Source organism: Vicugna pacos, chromosome 2, assembly GCF_048564905.1.
Source record: "Vicugna pacos chromosome 2, VicPac4, whole genome shotgun sequence".
Taxonomy (NCBI): domain Eukaryota; kingdom Metazoa; phylum Chordata; class Mammalia; order Artiodactyla; family Camelidae; genus Vicugna; species Vicugna pacos.
In genome coordinates, this window is record NC_132988.1 from 14900415 (window position 1) to 14922701 (window position 22287).

General features: G+C 40.2%; 1 protein-coding gene and 1 long non-coding RNA gene across 4 annotated transcripts in view; both read left to right on the plus strand.

Annotated features, from left to right (window-relative positions):
- The first annotated feature begins 573 nt into the window (after window positions 1-573).
- The window catches only part of IQCM (IQ motif containing M), a 480596-nt gene continuing 458882 nt past the window's right edge, over window positions 574-22287 (plus strand). For all 3 annotated transcript variants that reach the window (XM_072975871.1, XM_072975873.1, XM_072975878.1), the window contains exon 1: window positions 574-808. The gene's annotated coding sequence lies outside the window, so the exon portion shown is untranslated. The remainder of the gene's footprint in view (window positions 809-22287) is intronic.
- On the plus strand, window positions 10885-12796 carry LOC140699949 (uncharacterized). Its single transcript, XR_012078175.1, has 3 exons — window positions 10885-11173; window positions 11346-11538; window positions 12709-12796. It is a non-coding gene; the product is annotated as an uncharacterized lncRNA (long non-coding RNA).

Below are 22287 nucleotides of genomic sequence, written 5' to 3' on the forward strand. Positions count from 1 at the left end.
GCGGGATGCCTGGAGGCTGCAGGGCCCAGCAGGAGGCAGTCCCGCTCCTCTGTCCTCTGGGTGAACGTTGTCTTTCTCTGCATATTTGTAAGACTATGCTTTCAGTCCCCACTGCACGCTAGAATCACCCCGGAAACTTAAAACACACTAATTCCTGGATTCCATTCCAGACCAATTTCAGCTGGGACCCTGGCTTTTTTTTTTTTTTCTTTTTTCCTTTTTCTTTCTCTTTTTTTTCATTCCCTAGTCATTCAGATGTGCCCGGAATGGAGAATTACTGCCCCGAGCACCATGTGTATCTTTTGTAGTCCAGGGATTATCTTTATTTCCATAATAAACTTCATTAAGACATTTTACATGCACTCTGTTCTAGCTGTTTTTATATCCCAATGGCCTTTCAAAGGTTCAAAACCTGCGCTCTTGGTTCACACCAGCTTGGGGGGTGGGTGTGACCGTGAGACAAGGCAGTGCTTGGCTCTCCCTCCCTGCATTGTGATTATACAATGAGGCTTAAGGTAGTGGCTGAGGGCTGTTTTTCAGACAGAAAAGCCCTTTGCTCAGGATAATTGCAAGCTGGGTATATGAGCCCACCTGCGGTCCTATGGTGGCCGCTGAGGCCCTGCAGGGGAACCTCTGAGCCCTGTGGGGCCTTGAAAAGCCCTGTTTGAAGGAACAGCCAGGCATGGGAAGCTCTCAGCCAGCCAGGATGCTCTTCTGCAAAGAGTCACAGACCGTGGGGAAGAGCGTTCCTTCTGCATCTTGCCTTCCAAGGGGCTCTGGCCACACTTCTAGGGGAGTCCTGCCCGTGGTGAGTTACTGGCCGCTGCCCTCGGCCTCTTTCCTGTTTTCCACTTTGTGGCTCCAAGAAGCCCCCTGAGGCATTCAGGTTGGTGAAGTGATGATTAAAGATGTCATAACAACTAAACCACAAGGGCGTATATGAAATCCAAACCTTGAAAAAGTAAGCCCGCAAATGGTGACATCATTTTAAAATGGTAGAAACTTTGAAACGGCAAAATGGCTGCGAACTATGCTTTTTTCCACCTACTACGTTTCCTACGTTAATTTTTTTTAACCTAAATCTTATACATTCAGGTTGTCTTATTGATTTCTAAAATACTGGGTACTTTGTAGCAAAGAACGTAATTATTCTCAAAGGCTAGGGGCACCTACAAGCATGTCCTTTGGAAGGCTAGAAATATTAACAGCAAATCCACAGCAACCGAAGAAACAGGAGCCAGTGGGTTAGGAAAAACAATGTCAAAGAGGTTAATGCCGCCTCACCCAGCAGATTCACACACAGGCCTGTCTGCTTAATGGACCAGGGCTGGCAACTGTCACATTGAGAGAAGACAGAAACAACACGTACGTTTCAACTCGAATGTTTTGACCATAAAACGTGCAGCTGAAGCAACTTTCCATTAACTATCATTAACAGCAGGCTTCCCTTCGTCCTTCCCACCAAACAGGCTCCACGATGAGGAGTCGATGGCTTTCTGTCAATAATTCTCTTTTACAGAGATTCTGTTTCAGCTGCCGGGGTCCAGCCCCTTCAACATCCTTTGGGTCCCATGTTGTCCCTTATTTTCGGAGGTGATGAGGCAACTGACTTCATGATGATTTGGGACAAACTAAGACATACATTGATGTGGTCATTAAGTACAGCATCCATTAACCATCCAGTTAAAATCAAAATATGGAAAACAGGAGGCTACACGTCTCGGACGTTGACTTGAGCAGCCAGCGTTTCACAAACCCAAACGGAAAGCATATTCTGATTTCATGGCTTAACTTTTTTTTCTTGCGTCCTTTATTTTTTTTTTTTAACATTTTTAGAAAAGGAAATTCAAAAGCTGTTTTGTATCTTAATAGTAAGTGTTTATAATAATCAGTCCCAATGTGACAGTTGACTTTTTGTTTTCTGGTGTGCAGGCCTGCATTTTTTTACTTTGCATCCAGTCATGATCCTGATCATGATAATGGCTGTGCTTATACGTCAGGTCCTGTTTCAATCACTTTACACCTGGAGCTCTTACTCCAGCCTAGAGATAATACTTTCCATATTTGAAAATAATTTATATTGATTTGTCTCTTAAATTATTCCCTTTAACCTCAACCCAGGGAGTAGGCTAAACTCTGATGCTGTTTCTCCAGGGAGGGAAAAAGTGATTAGAGACAATGAATGTGGTACTCTCGCGTTTCTTGACTATTTTGGGTCATGGACAAAGGTCTTGAAAGTAAGGCTTTTTGGTCAGAGAGACAGGATTTCTACATTCCAAAGACCCACCTTTTATATCTCAAAGTCAGGTCTAGTAGAAGAAGGGAGTCCTTGAGTCATAATTAGACCTAACGGCTGAATAGTGTGGTTTGATGGCCCCCAGAATTGAAACGATGATGGGAAGTCCAAGGCAGAGGGGAGAGGAGTGTGAGCCTGCCCCTCCACATGTGGTGTCTGGATAACGATGATGAGGAGAGGCAAGGAGGGAGGAGTCAGGGAGGCAATCAGACATCCAGGTGTGCCGTGGCATCCCTGATTCCCCTCACATCCCATAAAATCCCAAAGTGGTGTGTGTGTGTGTGTGTGTGTGTGTGTGTGTGTGTGTGTGTGTGTGTGTGTGTGAATGCTACAGAGGTTGAAGCCAAGTACAGAGGGGTCCTGGCTTCTTCCCCATTTGGTACCTCGAGAGCAGCTACAATCTGGTGATGTCAGGGCATGACATGGTTAGGCAGAAGAGCCTGACTTTGGCTCCTCCGAGACTCCTTACCTCCCATATGAGGTGGAGGGCATCGGATATGCTGTGGAGGGTGAGACAGGCTGGTACCCTTACCAGGAATGTGGCTGCAATGGGGGTGAGGTGATCTTGAGACTAAAGTCTGCAGGGTGGACCACCTGGGCTGGGAATCAAAGCCCCGTCTCAGGAGGCATGTTCAGCTGAGAAAAGGGCTGGGGCTGATGTCGCTAAATCAGCAGGGAGGGCTGGAGTGTCCTGAGAGATGAGAGTGGATGTCAGCAGGGTGAGTCTGACCAGGTGCATGAAATACACCCTCACCTCCCTGCCGGCAAGGACCCGGGGACACCCCAGTGCCTCCAGAACAGCAAAGTTTTCCACCCCATCCCAAGATGCCACCTTGGGGAGGAGAAGGGAGGGTTTGGAAGGAGAATATTTGGAAAGACTGAATTTTATTTAGAACTATTGCAAACTGAAAGCAGGCTGCCTAATGAGAAATTACTGGGTATTATTCTTCAGCAAGTTTAAAGTTTTCCTTTACCCACAAGGAGGGTGGAGGTTGGTAAGCTAGATTAGCTAGATAATAAAAAAAACGAAGCTATATTTTCCTTGTATATCTCAGTATAGTGTGAATAAATTGTGCCCCACTACAGCTCTGTAATATGTCAAATGGAAAGAAACGACCTTCTACATTTGTCTCAAGAACAGATAAAGATTGATATCACTCAGAATTGATGACTTGGAAAGATCACGACTTCTTAAGATGCTGCATTTTCGTATGTTTCAATTTATACATTCATTTCAGAGATTGTAACAGATATTGAGACATGGAATGCATTATCCAGCGCCTTCCTTTTGCTCCTTCTCATATCTCTCCAAGTGTTCTTCATCTTTGTCCCTTGCTCAGAGACTGGTATGTCATTAAGCATGGGAAACAGGCTTTCCACTGCAGTGACCACACTGTGGGGCCTCAAAGGAAAATTCCTTTTGAACACACTTAATAAATGACTCTCTGAGGCAGGACATCGGGAAAGATCCCACATATGTAACAGCAGATGATAAATTCTGGTAATTTACATCCATAGGTCACTCTAAGGACATTTCTGATTTATGACTTTGAACTGAGAAAAATCTAACTCAATTCAGAATCTTAGCAAGGCAGAAGCAAAGACGTAGCGCTCATGCCTGCCATCTAGTGGAAATAAGAGGTAAATACAGCCATGCCTTCAGGACTGAATGCAATTGTCTTGTCACCTTGTAAATACTGTCCTCCTGATGCCTCGTGTTAAAATTCTTAAATTCACAGAAAAAAACGGTTCTATGAATTTGAAGTTCTGAAATATAAGAATCGCTCTTATAGGGTTTTTTGCAGTTGGATTTTTAAAAATCAGCTCACGTTTAGGACTTGAAAACAGGAGGGGCTGGAGTTAATAAAACAAGGATGAAAATGATACCCTCATGCTGACATCTTCATAATTAAATTCTCTTTTGATTGGAGTTTGTGGGAGTACACTGAAAGAAGCAGAAATTTCCTTGAGAGTTTAGAGTAAGGTTTGGGCTTACTGAGCAATGAAATTCAGGGTCAGAGAGGGTGGCCATTGTTTTGGTTTTCCTGAGGCTGAAGGATTTCCCAGGATGGACTTCCCGTGCCACAACGGGGAAAGTCCTGGGCAAACTGGGATGGTCGGTGACCCTGGTCCGTTTTACCAAAATGTACACCGAAGAGGCTGTTTGGAAGCAGTAGTTTCAATCTAGATAAGGCAAAGTGGGCAGAGGATATTTGCAAATATTTTCTGCTCTTTCTTTTCACTTAATCTGTGTTCATTCTCAGCAAAACCTGTGCTTTTGTGAGAGTATAAAAGAGCCACTTTCTGATACACTGGGAAACTGCAGGCAAGCTTTCTATCCAGGAACATCTGGTGCTGGCCCTGCATTCTTCTGTTTCCTGGAAGAGTTTCTTCAGAACTGGTATTATTTCTTCCTTGGCTTTTTCATACAATTAATCAGTGAAGCAATTTGGGGTACTGAGCTTTGAAATACCAGTAAGCTTTGGTCGTTTGGATCCTTCAAGGAATTTGTCCATCTTATCTAAATTCTTTTTTTTTTCTGTTGAGTTATAGTCAATTTATGATGTTGTGTCAATTTCTGGTGTACAGAACAATTTTTCAGTCATACATGAATCTCATCTAAATTCTTGAATTTATTGGCATAAGTTGTAAATCAACCACATGTCAATAAAAAGAATATAATACAATGTTATTAACTATAATCATCATGCTGTATATTAGATCTGTGGAATTTCTCTCATAAATGAAAGTTTGTACCTTTTGACCACCTTCACCCATTCTCCCTGCATCCGCTCCCCGCCTGTCCCTTAGCCTCACCGCCTGTCTCTGGCAAGGACAGGAATCTGGTCTCTGTTCTTATGAGTTTGGTTTCTCTAGATTCCACACATAAGTGAGATCACATAGTATTTGTCTTTCTCTGTCTGATTTATTTCACTTAGCATAATGCCCTCAAGGTCCATCCAGTGTTGTTGCAAAAGGCAAGATTGTCTTCTTTTTTTAATGGTGGAATAATAATATTCCATTGTGTGTGTGTGTATACATACCGTGTTTTCCTTACCCATTCATCCATCAGTGGACGCTTAGGGGTATTTCCATATCTTGGCTATTATAAATAATGCTGCAGTGAACATGGGAGCGCAGATAGCTCTTCAAGATCCTGTTTCACTTCCTTTGGATACATACACAGAAGTGGACTTGCTGGATCACATGGTAGTTCTATTTTTAATTTTTTGAGGAAACTGCATACTGTTTTCCACAATGACTGGACTGATTTACATTACCACTCAACGGCGTACAAGGATTCCCTTTCCCCCACAACCTTGTTAGCAATTATCTCTTGTCTTTTTTGATAATAGCCGTTTTAACAGGTGTGAGGTGATATCTCACTGTGGTTTTGATTTGTGGTTCCCTGTTGATGAATGATGTTGAGCATCTTTTCATGTACCTGTTGGCCACCTGTATGTCTTCTTTGGAAAAATGTCTTCGTGGTCCTTTGCCCATTTTTAAGTTGGATTATTTGTGTTTTTGCTATTGAGTTGTCCCCATGGGAGGTAGTTATGGCACAACTGATCACTTATTTTAGTAAGTATTAAAACTATGTTAAAATGCCTTTGTATTTATACTTTATGCACTTGGAATAATTTTTTGCACTCACTGAAAACAGTATCAAGTTCATTAAAAAATTCTAATTTATAGTTTATAAAATAGTGAAGCTTTATTGCAACTTAGCTACCTTTGTTGAGTTGCTCTGCCCTGAGCAAACTTTAGGGCACATCTGAATCACCTGGAAGGCTTGTTAAACCCAAGGTTGCTTATAATTGGGGACATCAACATCACGCTCTCAATGACTGATAAAATTACTAGATAGGACAATACAAGGATATAGAACTGGAAAACACCATCAAATGAAAGGAACGAATTGACACTTACAAAACCCTCTATCCAACAAAAACAGAATATGCATTCTTTCAAGCACCATGGAACATTTACCAAGATGGATCATATCCTGGGTCATAAAACAAACATTAAACAATTTAAAGAGAAATCTCACAGAGTATGCTCTTCGACCATAATGTAATGCAGCTAGAAATCGCTAACAGAAAGACCGCAGGAAAACCTCTAAGCACTTAGAAATGAAGCAGCATGATTCTGAAGAGCCCATGGGCCAAAGAGGAAATCTCAAAGGAAAATACATAAAACTGAATGAAAGTGAAAGCACAGTGTGTCAACATTTGTGGATGCAACGAAAGCAGGGCTGGGAGGACTCAGTTCTGACATGAGAGAAGAGGGAAGATCTCAAATCAATAATCTGAGTTCCTTCCTCCAGAAATTAGAGTGATGACAGAAAAACGGACCGAAAGCAAGCAGAAGGATGGACAGCAGGTATCAAAGTAGCAGAAATCAGTGGAATTCAAAATAGGAAAACATTTAGAGAAAACCAGAGAAGTAAAAATATGGTTCTTTGAAAATAAACAAAATTGGTAAACTCCTACTAACACTGACAAAGATAAAAATAGAGAAGAAAGAAATGACCAGTATCTTTAATGACAAGGAATATAATTATGGATTCTTCAGCCATTAAAAGGATAATAAGGGACAACTGTGAACAACTTTATACTCATAAATTTGACGACTTAGAAGAAATGAACCAATTCCTCAAAAACCACAATCGACTACAACTCAGCCAAGATGACACAGGTAACCTGAACAAGCTTCTAATAACAAAAGAAAGTGAATTTATTATTTAAAAACTCTTAAAAAAATAAATACTCAGGCCCAGATGGCTTTATTGGGAAGTTTTATCAAATACTGAAAGAATTAACAAAACTTTTACACAATTTCTTTTAGAAAATAGAAGAGAAGGGAACATGTCCCAGCTAATTTTATGAGGACAGAATTACCCTTGTATCAAAAAACTAGACAGATGCCCCCCAAAGAAAACTACGGACCAATAACTCTCATAAATATAGATGTAAATAACCTCAACATTTAAGCAAATCGAATACAGCAATGTGTAGGGAATAAGACACCATGTCCAGGTGGGATTTTTTCCAGCATACAAGACGGTTCAGCACCTGAAACTCAGTCAACACAATACAGCATATCAACTGGCTGAGGAAGAAAAAGCATGTGACCACACCAATTTGCAATAAAAGCATTTGGCAAAATTCAACTCTCATTCATAGCAAAACTCTCAGTACTCTAGGGAAACAGGAGAATTTCCTCAGACTCATAAAAAGCATGAACAAAAAACTTAGAGCTAACATCATACTTAGCGATAAAAGCTTTTAGTACATGTTTTCCCTGTAAGATCAGGAACAAGCTAAGGATGTCTGCTCTCATCATTCTTATTAACGTAGTGCTGAAGTCCTAGTCAGTGAAAAAAGACCAAAAAAAGAAAGAAAGAAAGAGAGAAAGAAACACATCCAGGTTGGAAAGGAAGAGATAAAACTGTCTTTCTTTGCAGATGTCATGATTGTCTATGTAGAAAATCCCACGAGATCTAAGACAAATGAAAACTAATCCAAATTCCAAGTGCTAATGAGTGAGTTCAGTAAGGTCACAGAATACAATATTAGCACACAAAAATCAAAAGCTTTTCTATATACTGACAACAAACAAGTGGAAAGCAAAATTTAAAAACACAATACCATTGTAGGGGAGGGTATAGCTCAGTGGTAGAGTACATGCTTAGCATGGACAAAGTCAATGGCTTTAATCCCCAGTAACTTCATTAAAACAAACAAACAAACAAACCTAATTACTGCCTCCCCCCTCCAAAAAAATGCAAAACAATAAAAAAAATTTTTTTAAACCCTCAGTACCATTTATAGTTGCTCCAAATAAAATAAAATATTTAATTATAAATCTGACACAACATGTACAGGATTGGTGTGATGAATATGATAAGATAGTGATGAAAGAAATCAAAGTCTTAAATATTTGGAAAGACAGATTGCATTAAGGGACTGGAAGACTCAACAGAGTAAAACTGTCAGTGCTCCCTAAATTGATTGTTAGATTTAACCCAATTCCTATCAATTTCAGCAAGGTTTTTTTTTTTTGTAGACATAAACAAGTTTATTCTAAAATTCAAATGGAAAGATGAGGGCTCTAGATTGGCTAAAATAATTTTGAAAAAGAAGAAGAAAATGGGAGGAAACAATTCTTCTTGACATTAAGGCTTACAATAGAACAACAGTATTCAAGAATGTGTGGATGGATGCACATAAGTCAGTGCAGCAGAACAGAGAACCCAGGAATAGAGCTACACAAATATGAACAATTAATTTTTGACAAAGGAGCAAAAGCAATCCAATGGAAGAGTGATAGTTTTTTTCAATAAGTGGTGCTGGAGCAGTTGAATGCCCACAGCCAAAAAAACCCCAGAAGTCTATCTAAACCTCAAACTTTATACCAGAATGAATTCAAAACAGATTATGAACATAAATGTAAAACATAAAACTAGAACATAAAACTTAAATGTAAAACATGGAACTTCTAGAAAAAGCAGGAGGAAGTCTTTGGGACCTAGGGTTAGGCAAAGAGTTCTTACACTTGACATCAAAAGCATGAACCATAAAAGGACAAATTGATGAAACTGAACCTCACCGAAGTAAAAGCCTCACTGTGTTAATCACTCGGGCTGATTTCCCCTCATCGATATGACAGCCTCAAGCCGCTGGTAAGTGAAACAAAAACAATGAATTCTGTGTACATATCACTAAAAGTATGTGAACAGTGCATTATTCCTGAACCCTTGTTTGGGCTCTCAGAGTGAGGCTTTCGGAGTTGACTTTTAGTGGAGAGGAGATTGATTCTCTGTCACTGCAAGGACTTGTAGTGTGAGGGCATATAATAGGGGCACGATAGATATTGGCTGAATTGAACTGAATTCTCTAGTCTTAGAGAAATCCTGTCACTGAAAGAGAATAGAGTTAATTCTCATAAGACAAGAAGTATTGCTTGCAAGTTCTTACTGACATATCTGAGCAGAGTGGATTCGAATACCTGCTTGCTGATACAACTAACGATCCATATTATTTTATTTTGTTTTCCCATGCAGGTTACCAGGGCTGATTCTAGGCAGAATTCTGAATTCAGAACACTGTGTCTTCATTTTCTCCCCCTTGTGACTTGATACTTATCCTTTGGTTAGAGGCCCCTGGACCCTCCCCTTTCCTCACTTCTCAGTGTATAAATGTTCAAGTCTGAACCCCATTGCCCCTAGGCAATTCTTGCTACTTCCTTAAAATTGACTAAGAAGATAAATAGTAGACAAATCATTTGTTTAATAAAACCAAACCCAGGCTAATGTGTTCTTTGGAAAAGGTTAAAACCCCAGCCCTCTTTCCTTCCTCAGTTGCATCTAATGATGGTCTTCTTGAGACCACACCTTTACCTAAACTCGAAGGAGTGATTTTTATGAGACTAAGTCAGAAAGAAGGAAAAGTGGTGGTCTCTTTATAGAAAAGGAAAGATACAGAGAGGGAACTGGTATTTTTGACTGCTTAATCTTTGCTAGGCATTTTGCTGCAAGCTGTATACATGATTTCATTAAGCCCACACACCATCCCTGTGACATATATGATGAAATTGAGACTTAAAGGAGGTTAAGTACCCCCCCAAGGGAAGAGAACACATAGCAAAGTTGGACCTACGTCCTCTCCACTGCATCTTTTAAAACATTTTTTAAAATTAAAAAAAATTGTTTTGGGGGGGAGATAATTAAGTTTACTTACTTATTTTTTGGAGGAGGTGCTGGGGATTGAACCAGGACCTCGTGCATGCTGAGCACGCGCTCTACCACTGAGCCATACCCTCCCCTTCCACTGCATCTTAATGCAGTCTAAAGCTGAAATATTTTCCAGGTTACAGTGAGGCCCACTGACGCTGTAAGAAATGGAGGAAGGGCTTAGTGTCCATCTTCCAATCGTCAGAATTTCTTGGCGCATATGGGGCTCACCCATGAGTCTTTGCCTGCCTCTATGGAAGGGTGTCGATCTCACTGAGCATTCTGCATCTGGCAGCTCTGTGTCAGTATGGAGGGGACAAGAAAGGTTCCTGTAATCCTTATTTTGGACACTTTGAAAGTCAGTTATAAAAAAAGCATTGGCTGGCTTTACTTGGAAACCACTTTAATTGAACAAGAGGTTGATTTCCATCCAGAATGAGGTGATGCACGGTAAGCATGTCTTATAGGGTTCATAAGCTCTTGAGCCAAGGACACCATGGAGGTAGAAAGACACATCTACAGCCTCCATGTAGAGCGAAAAACCAATCCTTTCTGTTCCAATTAATGCATAGGCTCCTGAAGACACGGACTTCTGCCTCTCCTCTGCCAACCCCTCACACCTTCAATTGGTCATCAGTGGTAGAGGCACCTGGGGCAGAGACCAGGGAGGAAACAAGGAGGGAGAGAAAGAACAGATGCCCCCCTCCTCCCACCCCATCTCCCTCTCCAGCTGCATGGAACACTGCCCAGGCTCAGAGAAGTACCGAGAACAATGGTACCCTAGTGCCTAGAAGCTATGGAAACGGGCAGGGATCCTATTCCTTCATAACTGTGTTTCCTTCTCCCTGTTCTCCCTCCTCTGTCTTCTCCAAACAAGGGGGAGGCGTGGACCTGGAAAGCAACATTGATGGTGCTATTAGAAACAGTGCTGGAGGCAATCTTATGGGAAAACGAGAGACTTTAGAGATGCATATTGACAAAAGAAGGCAATAGCAGAAGTCAAAGTGTCAAGGCTCTGGGCGGATCGATCTAGTTTCTAGGCACCGTTTTGGACTTGTGTCTCCTCCTTTCCTCTCAGTGCTGTGGCTCATGTTGCTTCCCACCTGGAGTGGCTCCCCTTCCAGGCTCTGCTCACCAAACGGGTAGTTACGGATGACGGTCCTCTCTGAGTCCCGGCCTGGGTCTGCGGTTCTCACTTCACTTCCCTTAGCTAAGTCCCCAACCTAAGCTCACTGTCCTCACGGCTCTTCTGAATCTGCCAGGCAGCTCCTGTCCCCTCCTGGTCTGCTCGTCTCATTCTTATCTTTACTGTAGTTCTTTCAGGATTTGTTTTGAAAATGAGTTGCATCTTCAAACTCTGATGCCACCCAGATTCAAGTGAGGGGTGCAGACCACACCGCCCAGTCATTTGGGGGTTCCTGAGCGCCTGTACTCGCTCATTCTTCATAGTCCGTCTGTCCTTCCATCGTGGGGCACCACTGGGACCTGTCCTCCCGACCACCACCAGGTGAGAGTCAGGCCTGACTAATCAGCTGTTGCCGAGAGCGGGGGCCTTTGCCTTGTGAAACAGCCATTGATTGCCCAATGTTTGCGATCTTTTGGAGCATGCAGCATCTAAGTGGGCTTAACACAGTGTGGCAGGAAAATAGAGATTTATGGTTTTTTTCTTTCTGTATTGTCCCATTTCCCTGAACTCTCCCCAAGCAGGTTGCCAGCCTTTTTACAAACTGCTGAAATTGCTTGAAGTTTCTGCAAGTTTCTGAAGCTTAGTTTTGCTACTGTTGAGAAGACTAAACTCACTGAAGACGTTTTGCTGGGTGTTCCGAGAAGGGGGAGAGGCTTTCTAGGGTCCTAAGAGGGGAGGTAGGGAGATGCTCACAGGAAGATTTCTGGGGAGTAGCTGGAACATTGCTGGGGATTGTGGCTCATTCCAAGGTGTCCTGGGTGGGGACAGCATTTCAGAGGCTGAGGTCCTTCCAGCCAGAAGCAGTGGGGACTCAGGATATGAGGAAATCCTCTGAGCTGGGAGACTAGGCATCTCTGATAACCAGAGTGGACCAGTTACTGGAGGAAAGTCCCAGATACTTTCACATCATGTAAAAATGATAATGATGATGGTGACAAATATTTATTGCACACCTAAGTGTCAGACATTGTCCTGAGAACCCTGCATATCTTAATGAATCTGTCTGTCCAGTAACCCTATGAGATTGTTACTATCATTATCACCACTAGTGGTCCCAGAGGTTAAGGAAGTTACCCAATATCACATACTAGTAAGTGGTGGAAGCAAGATGCGCATCTAGGTAGCATGGTTTCAGAGCCCTCAAAGAATGCCGTTTCTGATCTCTCTAAATGAGACCGTGAGACCTTGGCATGACCCTGAGTTGGAGGTGGCAGTGAGTAGGAGAAAAAGAAACCCCATAATGACTAAAATTGCATTTCCCAGCACCTGGTGGGACAGAAATTGAGTTTTATTTAGGTTCATAGGAAGGAACGAAAGAAATGTGACATTCTTATATTCCTAGATTGTGAACCGAGATTCAGACATCTTTCATATACAAAATAATTTATTTTCTAAAGATTAGCATTAACATTATCACCAACAAATACAAAGGTGGAATAGACCTCAGACCACATAATTAATTTAATCTTGTGTGTTTTTTCCTCTGATCAGCTTTAGAGAGCCTGCTGACTCTTCTTAGCTATTTGGTTCCCTAAAGAGCCTCTCCCCACTGAGGCTTATGCAGGAAACCCAGCAAGATGGCAAGTGAGCTCCATGCTCCAGAAGTCGGTACCATGGTAACCCTATGAACGGGACAATGATTCTGAGTTAGGTGGGTGGGTCTTTACAGAGACACACACAAATACATATACATTGATTAAACAGCTTCCTAGTGGTTTTTTGGGTTTTGTTTCTTAGTATTTGAAGTATATCATTATCCTAAAACAAACAGAACAAAGAAACAACTTTTGAAGAAAATTTCCTTCCTCTCTATCACCAGCCCAAGGTCACCATTTAGACAGTATCTCTCAAGGAGATCTGAAAGAGGAGGTGTAATTTAGATACTCCAGGCAGCTATGATTTCCAGATGCTTGTGAGCTGTGGGATAAACTGTGGTGGGGAGCGTAGCTACAGAAGCCCCAGTCCGCAGCCACATGGCTTTTCTGGCAGTTCTTTGAATAGGTGGAGTTTTGCTCACCTCTGGATCTTTGCACTGGCTGGCAAAGTCTAGATGTATCTTCCTCCTTTTTTCTCGTGGCTGGTGCCTTCTCCGCCCTCACGTCTCAGCTCAGCGTCACTTCAGGCAGCCTTTCCTGGCCACCTTTTCCCTGTTCGACCTCTCAGCTTCTTGCTTGTTTCCTCCAACATACTTGTATAATCTTAAAAATTGTATTGGCTTACTTTTGAATTGAGTTACTAATTTATTTATTTGCTCTGCCCCCTTGCCATAATGTAAGCTCCACAAGACCATGTTTGTTTCGTTCACTCAGAACAATCAGCATAGTATTTTGCACAGAGAATGTCATCAATTAATACTTGGATGGTGTATAAATGAAAGTCCCAGGAGACAGGCTTGGATAGATAATGGTAGTTCCTTCTTCCTCCACTTGGCGGCGCTGCCCTTGAATGAACACTATGCTCATGTTCACTTTGCCTCTTAAGAGAATGGTTTTCGTATTGTTACCTTGATTTGTCTGAGCCCTGGACTTCAGCTCTGTAGAAGACTGCTCTATTTGCTCTGTATCAACCTGAGTCCCCACCACACTTCCGCCTCTGGTTCTCGATACTTAATCTGGTTCCTCCCAATTTCTGCTACTTTCATTCTTTGCAATGGCTCCTGCCCTTGTCACTGACCTGGCTGAGTCTTCCTTCTTCTCTTCTGCTTTAAATTCCTATAACAAATGACTTCTGATTAAAATAAAAATAATTTAATGGAACAAAAATAAGCTATACTCCTACCAAAGAAAAACAAGAAGCAGATCCTAGCATAACTGTCTATCAGTAACTCTTCTTAATTAAACAGATCTTTCAAAAGACATGAATTGCTTTTTCAATTTCACACTCCAGTTTGAGGTTTAAAAAAAAAACCTACTTTACTATGAGCAACTTTTGAACGTTTTTCTAGGAAATAACATTTCCATTATATTCTCCAAAAACCCCAGAGTGCTCATATTCTTTGAGTCACTTTGTATGATGAGAAATACACCTAAGGTGTCCTTATTAAACCTCACCACTATTTGGAAACCAAGACCCTGAAATTAAGGGAAGAATTTTTATCAGGAATCTCCTTGCTTTCTCAGAAGAGATTAAAGTCATTAATAAATGCCTTCATTCTAAGGAAAGATTTGGGATTTTGAACTTCAGCCAAAAGGAAAAATCCCCCCCAAAGACTACAACTTCCTCTACTTTCTGAGGCCAGAGTGTTTCTATTTTTGTATCTGAGCTGAGGTCCTGTTATCTGCCTGCTGCCTATCTTCTGAGCTCTTTCAACACCCTCGGCCTCAATCGAGGAGAGAACCATCCTCAGAAATTTACCCTTTCGTAGTCGATGTCCCTTCTGTGCATCAGATGGAGGGTTTACATTATGTTTTGGGGGAGCAGGTGGGAGGAGCAGCTGGTGTGAGAAGAAGTGAGCAGCCTGACAACAGTAGAATGGAGAAGAGTGCGTGTGAGTGCGTGTGAAAAGAGAGCAAGTGCCACAACGTGAAAACTGCCCAAGGAATTGTAAACCTTGCCACCTGTTATCTGGAGCTAACAGTCTAGTAAATGTGCCAGGTAAAAAGTCAGTGAGACCCGAGACATCATGAAAATCAGAACAGCAGAAACTTGGACTAATACCAACCAAAGCAAAGCGATCTGCAGTGAATTTCAATGATACATTATAACATTACATTTTTGGTGGTTTCTTTTAGTTACAATTCCGCTTCATTTAAATCTTCAATTTCTTCTGTGAATATTTGTTGTCAGGTCTGTGACAGATCCTGTTGCAGGGTCTGGGGATGGCTGCAGAGTCTACCCTCTTGGACTTGACTGATTTTCTTTAAATAAAAGAACACTGAGAGTGTTTTGGAATTGCTGGAACTATTGCTTTTATACAATGACCTAAACATCATCCCTTTATTTCAAGTTTCAATTATTAACAAATTATTCTACAATTTGATGTGTTGCAACAATGCATTTTATAAAAGTATCTAATTTAAATTATATATTCTTAATTATGGATAATTATATATTCTTAATTATTTATATAATTGTATATGTATATATTCTTTGCTTTTTCAAATACAAAAGGGATTATAATACACATATTTTCCCTCACCAAACAGTGTGTCTCTTTTCATTCCTTATCAGTGCTTAGAGAACTCATTTTAATAGCGGCATGAGATTCCAGTGTATAAATGTACTTTATTTTATTTAACCAGTTCCCATTGATGGACATTTAGGACATTTCTTTCCATTCTTCTCAAGTAAGGCAAAGATCAGTATCTCGGGTATCCATCCTTTGGCAAATGTTCACATGTATTATAAGGTACATTTCTCGAGTGGAATTTCTGGGTCAAAGTTATGTGCACTGGTCCTTTGGATAGGTTCTGTCAAATTGTGCTCAGTTTAAGTTGTACCCATTTACACTTAGTGGTATGTAACTACTTGTTTCCTCAAAACCTTGACCAAAGCACATATTAACAAAGTTTTTGACTTTTGTCTGTCTGATCGATAGAAAATGACACCTCTCAGTAGCTCTAACTTATATTTCTCTCATTCTAAGACTGAGCATCTTTTCGTATGTTTAGAATTATTTGCATTTCCTTTCGTATAAACCGTTCATAATCATTACTGCCTTTTCTACTGGGCTATTGTTTGATGTTACTGATCAACATATCTAGTGGAATTTAGCCCTGCTCCAATGTGAAATATGTTTCTAACCTTGTTTTGGTATTATGTTCTGTTTTGTTTTTACTGTGCAGTCTTCATGGAGTTGAACTTAATAACCTTTCATTTTATGTTCTCTAGGTTTTGTGTTAAGATTTAGAAAGAACTTCCTACTTTAGAATTATAGAGATAATTCTCTTATGTTTTCTTTTCATGCCTTCATGGCTTTTGTTTTGTTTTCAGGCTTTAAATATGTGAGACTTCTGGAGTTTATTTTGGTGTAAGATATGATACTGAGACAAAGGGAACTGTACTGGTTAAGACTAAGTTCGGCTGAGAATAGTAAATAAACTTAAAGAAAAGATGTGTTACACAGAATTGAGGTTTATCTCTCTCTCCATGGAAGTGGTATAGGTCACGATCTTGTAGAGTATTCCATGATATGAAGGATTCAAGCTTTTCCGTATCATTGCTTCACTATATGGAAGTTCCATTTCCAAGGTCACTTTATAGTCCAAGAAGGCTGTTGGAGCTCCAGCCAAAACATCAGGATCCCAGCCAGCAGGAAGAAGAGAAAAACGAAGAAAGGCTTATCCTTTCCCTTTAAGGACACTTCCTGGAAGCTGCCTGTACCAATTCTGTACACATAGTATTGGCTGGTACTCAAGTCTCATGACCACAGTGAACTATGAGGGAGTCAGGGAAATGAAGTCGTGTACCCAGCTAAGAATCTGGGACGCTGTGACAGAGGAAGGACACTGGATATTGAGGGAGAACTGGTATTCTAGGCCACAGGATCCTGCTTTACTTATTTTCTAGATAGCTATTCAGTTGTTCCAACAGTTTTCATTAGGTAATTCATTTTCACCCCACACTTCTGAAATGTTACCTAGTTTATTTTTGTAAATATTGAGTTTATTTTTGGACATTGTATTTTATTGCATTTTCTCTTTTTCTCTTCATATGCCGGGGCCATACCATTGTGTTTTATTTTTAGTTTTATAGAATATGGTCAGAGAATCCTGTTTCTATTTTTTATTTCCTTTGGAATTTATTCACTTATTTTCTGTGGCTTATTATAGGGCCTTTAAAAAATGTGGTTGTTCTATGGATATTTGAAAAATGAGTTATTATTTCTTTCCAGGTGTTTGAGCATCATGTGTGACGTTTTCCCCTGCCATTTCTTCCTTTATAAAAAATGTAGTCCCTTAGTCCAGATCTTGTGGTGGCCCATTTTAATTATTGATAGTGTCTGAATAAGGAAGGTTCCTCTTGGATCAGCTCCTTGTAGGATAGCTGTTTGTGGGGGATTTGTACTCTGGAGGAGCTGGGGCTCTGCTCCAGCGTTGCAGGCTTGCAAAGATGACGTATCTGTGAGATTACTCATTCAGAACCACTGGCTCTGTTTATTGTCTGTCAGGACAACTCCCTACCAAACGATCCTGGCTTTGCACGTCCAAGTTGCCCACTTAGCCTGCACAACTGTGCTTCAGTGGTTTTGCCTGAGTTAGTTCCCTGTAGGTCTTTTCTTCTTCCCATTCCTCTGTTTGTCCCCCAGAGAATTTGACAGTTGAAAGAGGCAAAAAGAAGTAGTTGTTAGACATTAGACTCTGGATTCCTGTTTCCTTTATTAACTAGCTGTGTGAACTTGGGCCAGTTACTTAGCTTTTCTGTGCCTTATTTTCCTTTTCTGTGAAAGAAGGCATGATTGTACTAATCTCATAAGGTTTAAGCGAGTACAAGATGCATTAGTACTTGTAAGGTGCTTCCTGGAAGGCCAGGCAAAAAGAGAAAGGCCAACTCTACTATCCTTTAAAAACTGGAACCACAGAATAAATGGTTCCCTTTTCTACTTTACACTTTCTTCTCCCATTCACTTTTCATTCTTCTTCCTATTCTGCAGTGTTTGGAAAACATTTCCATTTTGGCTGAGAAGCAGTTTGGACATTTTTCTCTGCACTGTCTGGACTGACAACCTCCAGCTGTGTTGCTAAGCTGTCTGTGAATGGCCATGAAGTTATCTATAAAAGAGAGCAATTCACTCTCAGGTGATTTTGTACCTCCCTAGAAGTGCAAATCTCTTTTGCTCATCTGCTCCCTCTCTTGGTCATTCTCTTTACAATAGCGTTTACTCCCTGTGCACAACATTAACAGAGACATGAAATATGTTGAACAGATTTCATTTAATAGTAAACCAATTTTTTTCATCAGAGTGTTCAAAAAATAAATTTTGAGAAAAATATTCTCATACAAAGCATGGTTATAATAAAAGGTTAAGAGTAGTAATCTCTTGGTGGTAGGAACATGGTATTTTAATTTTAATTTTGCTAGTTTATAATTTCTAATCTTCTACAGCACACATATAGGGCTCTTGAAAAAAATTATAATAAAAGAAAACTGTAGATCAGCTCAAAATCATGGTAGTTGTAACATGGTTGTTCTAGTCAAATTTTTAAAAATTGTATAATTTGAACTTGATGCTAAGAGAGGGAAACTTAAAAATTCTTTAGAGACAGAATACAACAAAATTGAATTTTAAAAGAGTCTCATTTTTTTTACCTCTTATATTAATTAAATACAGATGGTTGGAATGAAAGTGACAACACTTTTGTCATTTTTTAACATTACAAAAAATTGTTCCCTTATATTGATGTCAATAATTCAAGTGATCATATATTGGAGCTTTGTCTTTTTTGGGCGGTGTATGATAAAATGAGAAATTCCTGATAATTTTATTTAAGGAGGAAAACTTAAGATGGGCTTTTGTAAAGAGAGACCCCACAGTGGAGGTGGGAGAGATTATGACCGGACCTTGAATGCCATGATTTATGTTTTTGATGGAAATCTTTCTTAATGGCAATGGTAAATCACTGGAAATTATTAATCAAGGAGATAATCAAAGCAAACTAAGCATATTTTTCTTTTGTAACCATTTGATTTTAATATCGCCAAAGTGAACTACCTTTGTAACATAGGTACAAATTTAGAAATGGAATGCATGGGACGGAGTTCATAGTGAGCAATTTCTTGGGCTCAAATAAACGTAATGCTGAAGAAAGTAACATTGTTTGAGGATTGTGATGTTGCATCCTGATTCAAACCTGCCTCTTTTTCAAACAGTGGTAACTGCCATTCTAATCATGATCCACCGTGTTACTGAGAGTATTAGGTTTCTGGCGAAAGAGAATGAATTTTGGAGACATTAATATTTGAGTATTAACTTTGTCATTTTACTAATTTTATTATTTGAGGCAAGTTACTTACACCTCTATGTTTCAGTTTCTTCATCTCTAAAATGTGGAAGTAATGTTTGTCTCACAGGGTTGAGAGTGGAACAGTATCTGTAAAGCATTTAATACAAAGTATGCTATAAAGAAGTGTTAAGCAGATTAAAGATGGAGGGTCTAGCTCAGTGGTGGAGGGTGTGCCTAGCATGTATGACGTCCTGGGTTCAATGCCCAGTGCCTCTGTTATAAACAAACAAACAAATAAATATATGAATAAATAAACCTTATTACCTCCTCCCATTAAAAAATTAAAAAAAAATTCCAAACCCAAAAACCCCAAACCAAAGACCTTGAGGAGTAAGGTTTATAAATAGGGGAAAGTTCACCGAGGGAATTCAATACAGCCCCTTCTTTTGTCTTCCATGAACAGAGACACTTGCACTTGACACATTGTACACAAATAATTTCTGTGCCTATCTCCCCTCGTCTGACTGTGAGATTTTCAAGAGCAGGGAGAATGTCTCTTTTTTTATACTCATACCTAGGCTAGTTGCCAGCACGTAACATGTAATCCATATTTGTTGCACCGAACTGAAGTTAACCGCCATTTTCTGTTTCTCCCTGTGCACAAAAAAGTAGCTGAACAGATATCTCTCAACTTTGGGGTATGTTGGTGACTTTCTGACTTGAAATAGGGAGTGTGTGATGTACACGACTTTCAATTACAAGGAGAACTCTAGGGAATACCTCAAAGAGAGAGATGTCATCTCAAAGTGGGGGCAGGAGGGCCGTGGGATGGCTTTAAGGACAGACATGTTATCTATTAATATGCACTGAACTGAGAGAGCAAGGATGGTGTAGAACATGAAGCTTAAATGGAAAAATCCCAAGGAGAGGTATTCTGCTTCACTGATGTACAATCAAGCTGTTTGTCACACAGGCAAGTCCTCCAGGATAAGGAACAGCAAAGATTTTCTCTCTTCCTTTCTTCCAGGGCTGCTGGGTGCTAAAGACACGAAGGTGAGCGTCTCAGTCTCTGCCCCTATAAGCTGGTTGAGTGTGACACTCTGGGTGTGAAAATCTCTTACAGTGTTCTATCTAGTTTTTGTCAAAATAACCCTCAAAGATGTGCTAACAATTTTTTAACCCCTTTTCTTCTTGTCCTGAGTGTCGCTGCACATCTAGCCAAGGGTCCGCTTTTTTGAGTAGTCCTGTCATCATAGTCCTGGTGTAACATCCAAATTGCAAAGTTCATGATCAATTGTTACAGTAGTCATTCCAGGATGGAGAGGGTTATTGGTGGATTTACTTTTTTCCTTTGTGCTTTTCTATCATCTCCAAGTTTCCATGCAACAAATGGGTGTTACATGTACAATCAGTTACAGAAGTTTTTTTTTAAAAAGATAATCAACTTGCACTGAAGAGTCCTGATGGTTTTTCTTTACACATTTGAAATCATATATTCAAGTTAACACAGAAGACCTAAGTCCGCCCCCAGCCCCACATCCCGAGACATTAATGTGTTATACTCTACAGTCTTTTGGGAGATGGTATCTTTCCAGAGAGTACAAGGTGGGGGAGTTACCCAAGGCCTGGCACGATTTATGCTCAGCGAGATCATTCCTCCATCTGAGGGCCCTTCACACTCCAGAATGTTGAGAGATGCAGGACTTACTCCAAATGCCATGTGAATCGGTGAACTGTGACCCAGTAATCACATTTCCTGAGCGGGGCTGCTAGATATTTTTTGAGAAACCAGTTGGTGTTAATTAATATTACTGTTTTCTTGTCAGCTGCTCTTGACACTTTTAAAAATTATTCATTAGCTAGCTAGCTCTTTCCCCAATTCTCCTTACTGTGTTTGCATTAATGTAATTTGGAATTGTTACAACCATTGCCACATTTCTCAGTGTGGCTAAATCTTCATCAGTAAATCCAGGGACCTGAATTCAAGACAGCGGAATGTTAGAAGTGTGTTAAACTGTGTTTAATAAACCTCCTAGATGAAGCAGATAGTCACTGGTTATTTCCAAACCCAACTTTCTCTTTTCACTTGGCTTCTCTTAAACCTGTAAGCACCCACCTAACTTCAAATGGAATATTAGAGTCTTAAAAATGGGTAGTGATGGGGGTGGGGTTTATTTTGCATACAGGCAGATTGAGGTTAAAGTTACTTTCCTTGGCAATGACTATTCTTCCCCTTCTCATGGCTACTTAGGTATTTATTGTGCAGAATTTGTAGACGTCAACCCGAATTACATGAAGTTGTAGACTCACTGTCTCATACACATGGTCCTATGACAGAGTTGAGCAATCTGCAAATCATTGTGGCTCCCCGAGAACCTAAGATAATTGAGTAGCCTGGCAAATACAAGGTAGCGAACGGAGGCGATGTTAACAGATGTATTGATATCGTCTGCTCCCCTACATGGAGATCGTTGTCTGCAAAGTCAGTCTTACAGTGGATTGTTATTTTTCCAGATTGATGTTTGACACATAATAGACCCAAATTCTTTTAGGTACATGGATGATGAAATAGAGAGTAGTAAGAAGAGAGAAAAATGATGTGGAGTTGCAAAATTGTCTCTGTGTGTGAGGAAAGTGGGGGACTTTCAGAGGTCTCTTTGAAGGGCTGAATCAGATACATCTTTAATGTTCACTTCAATCCTGTGGTTCCATTAAAGCCACTCTGAATAATCTGAGTACCTACATGTAAGACATCCCAAAACATTCTCATTAAAATTAAAGTTCTGGAGAATGCAAAGCACAGCATGGAGACAGAAGCTAACAATACTATATCAAGTATTAGACAGTTGCTAAGAGAGCGGATCTTGAAAGTTCTCATCACAAGAAAAAACATTTGAAACTGTGTGTGGTGATGGATGTTAACTAGATGTACTGTGATCATTTCTCAATGTATACAAATGTCAGGTCATTATGTTGTACCCATGAAACTACTATAATGTTATGTGTCAGTTATATCTCAGGTTGAAAACAATATTTGGGGACACTGGTAAGGGGGAGTTCAATGAAATGAAGCCTTTGAGAGCAGCCGGTCTTTGTCTATTTGGAAAATTTCTCCTTCTTATTCAGTAGGTACAATCTTTTTTTTTCCTTCCAGTTTTATTGAGATATAATTGACATACAGTACTGT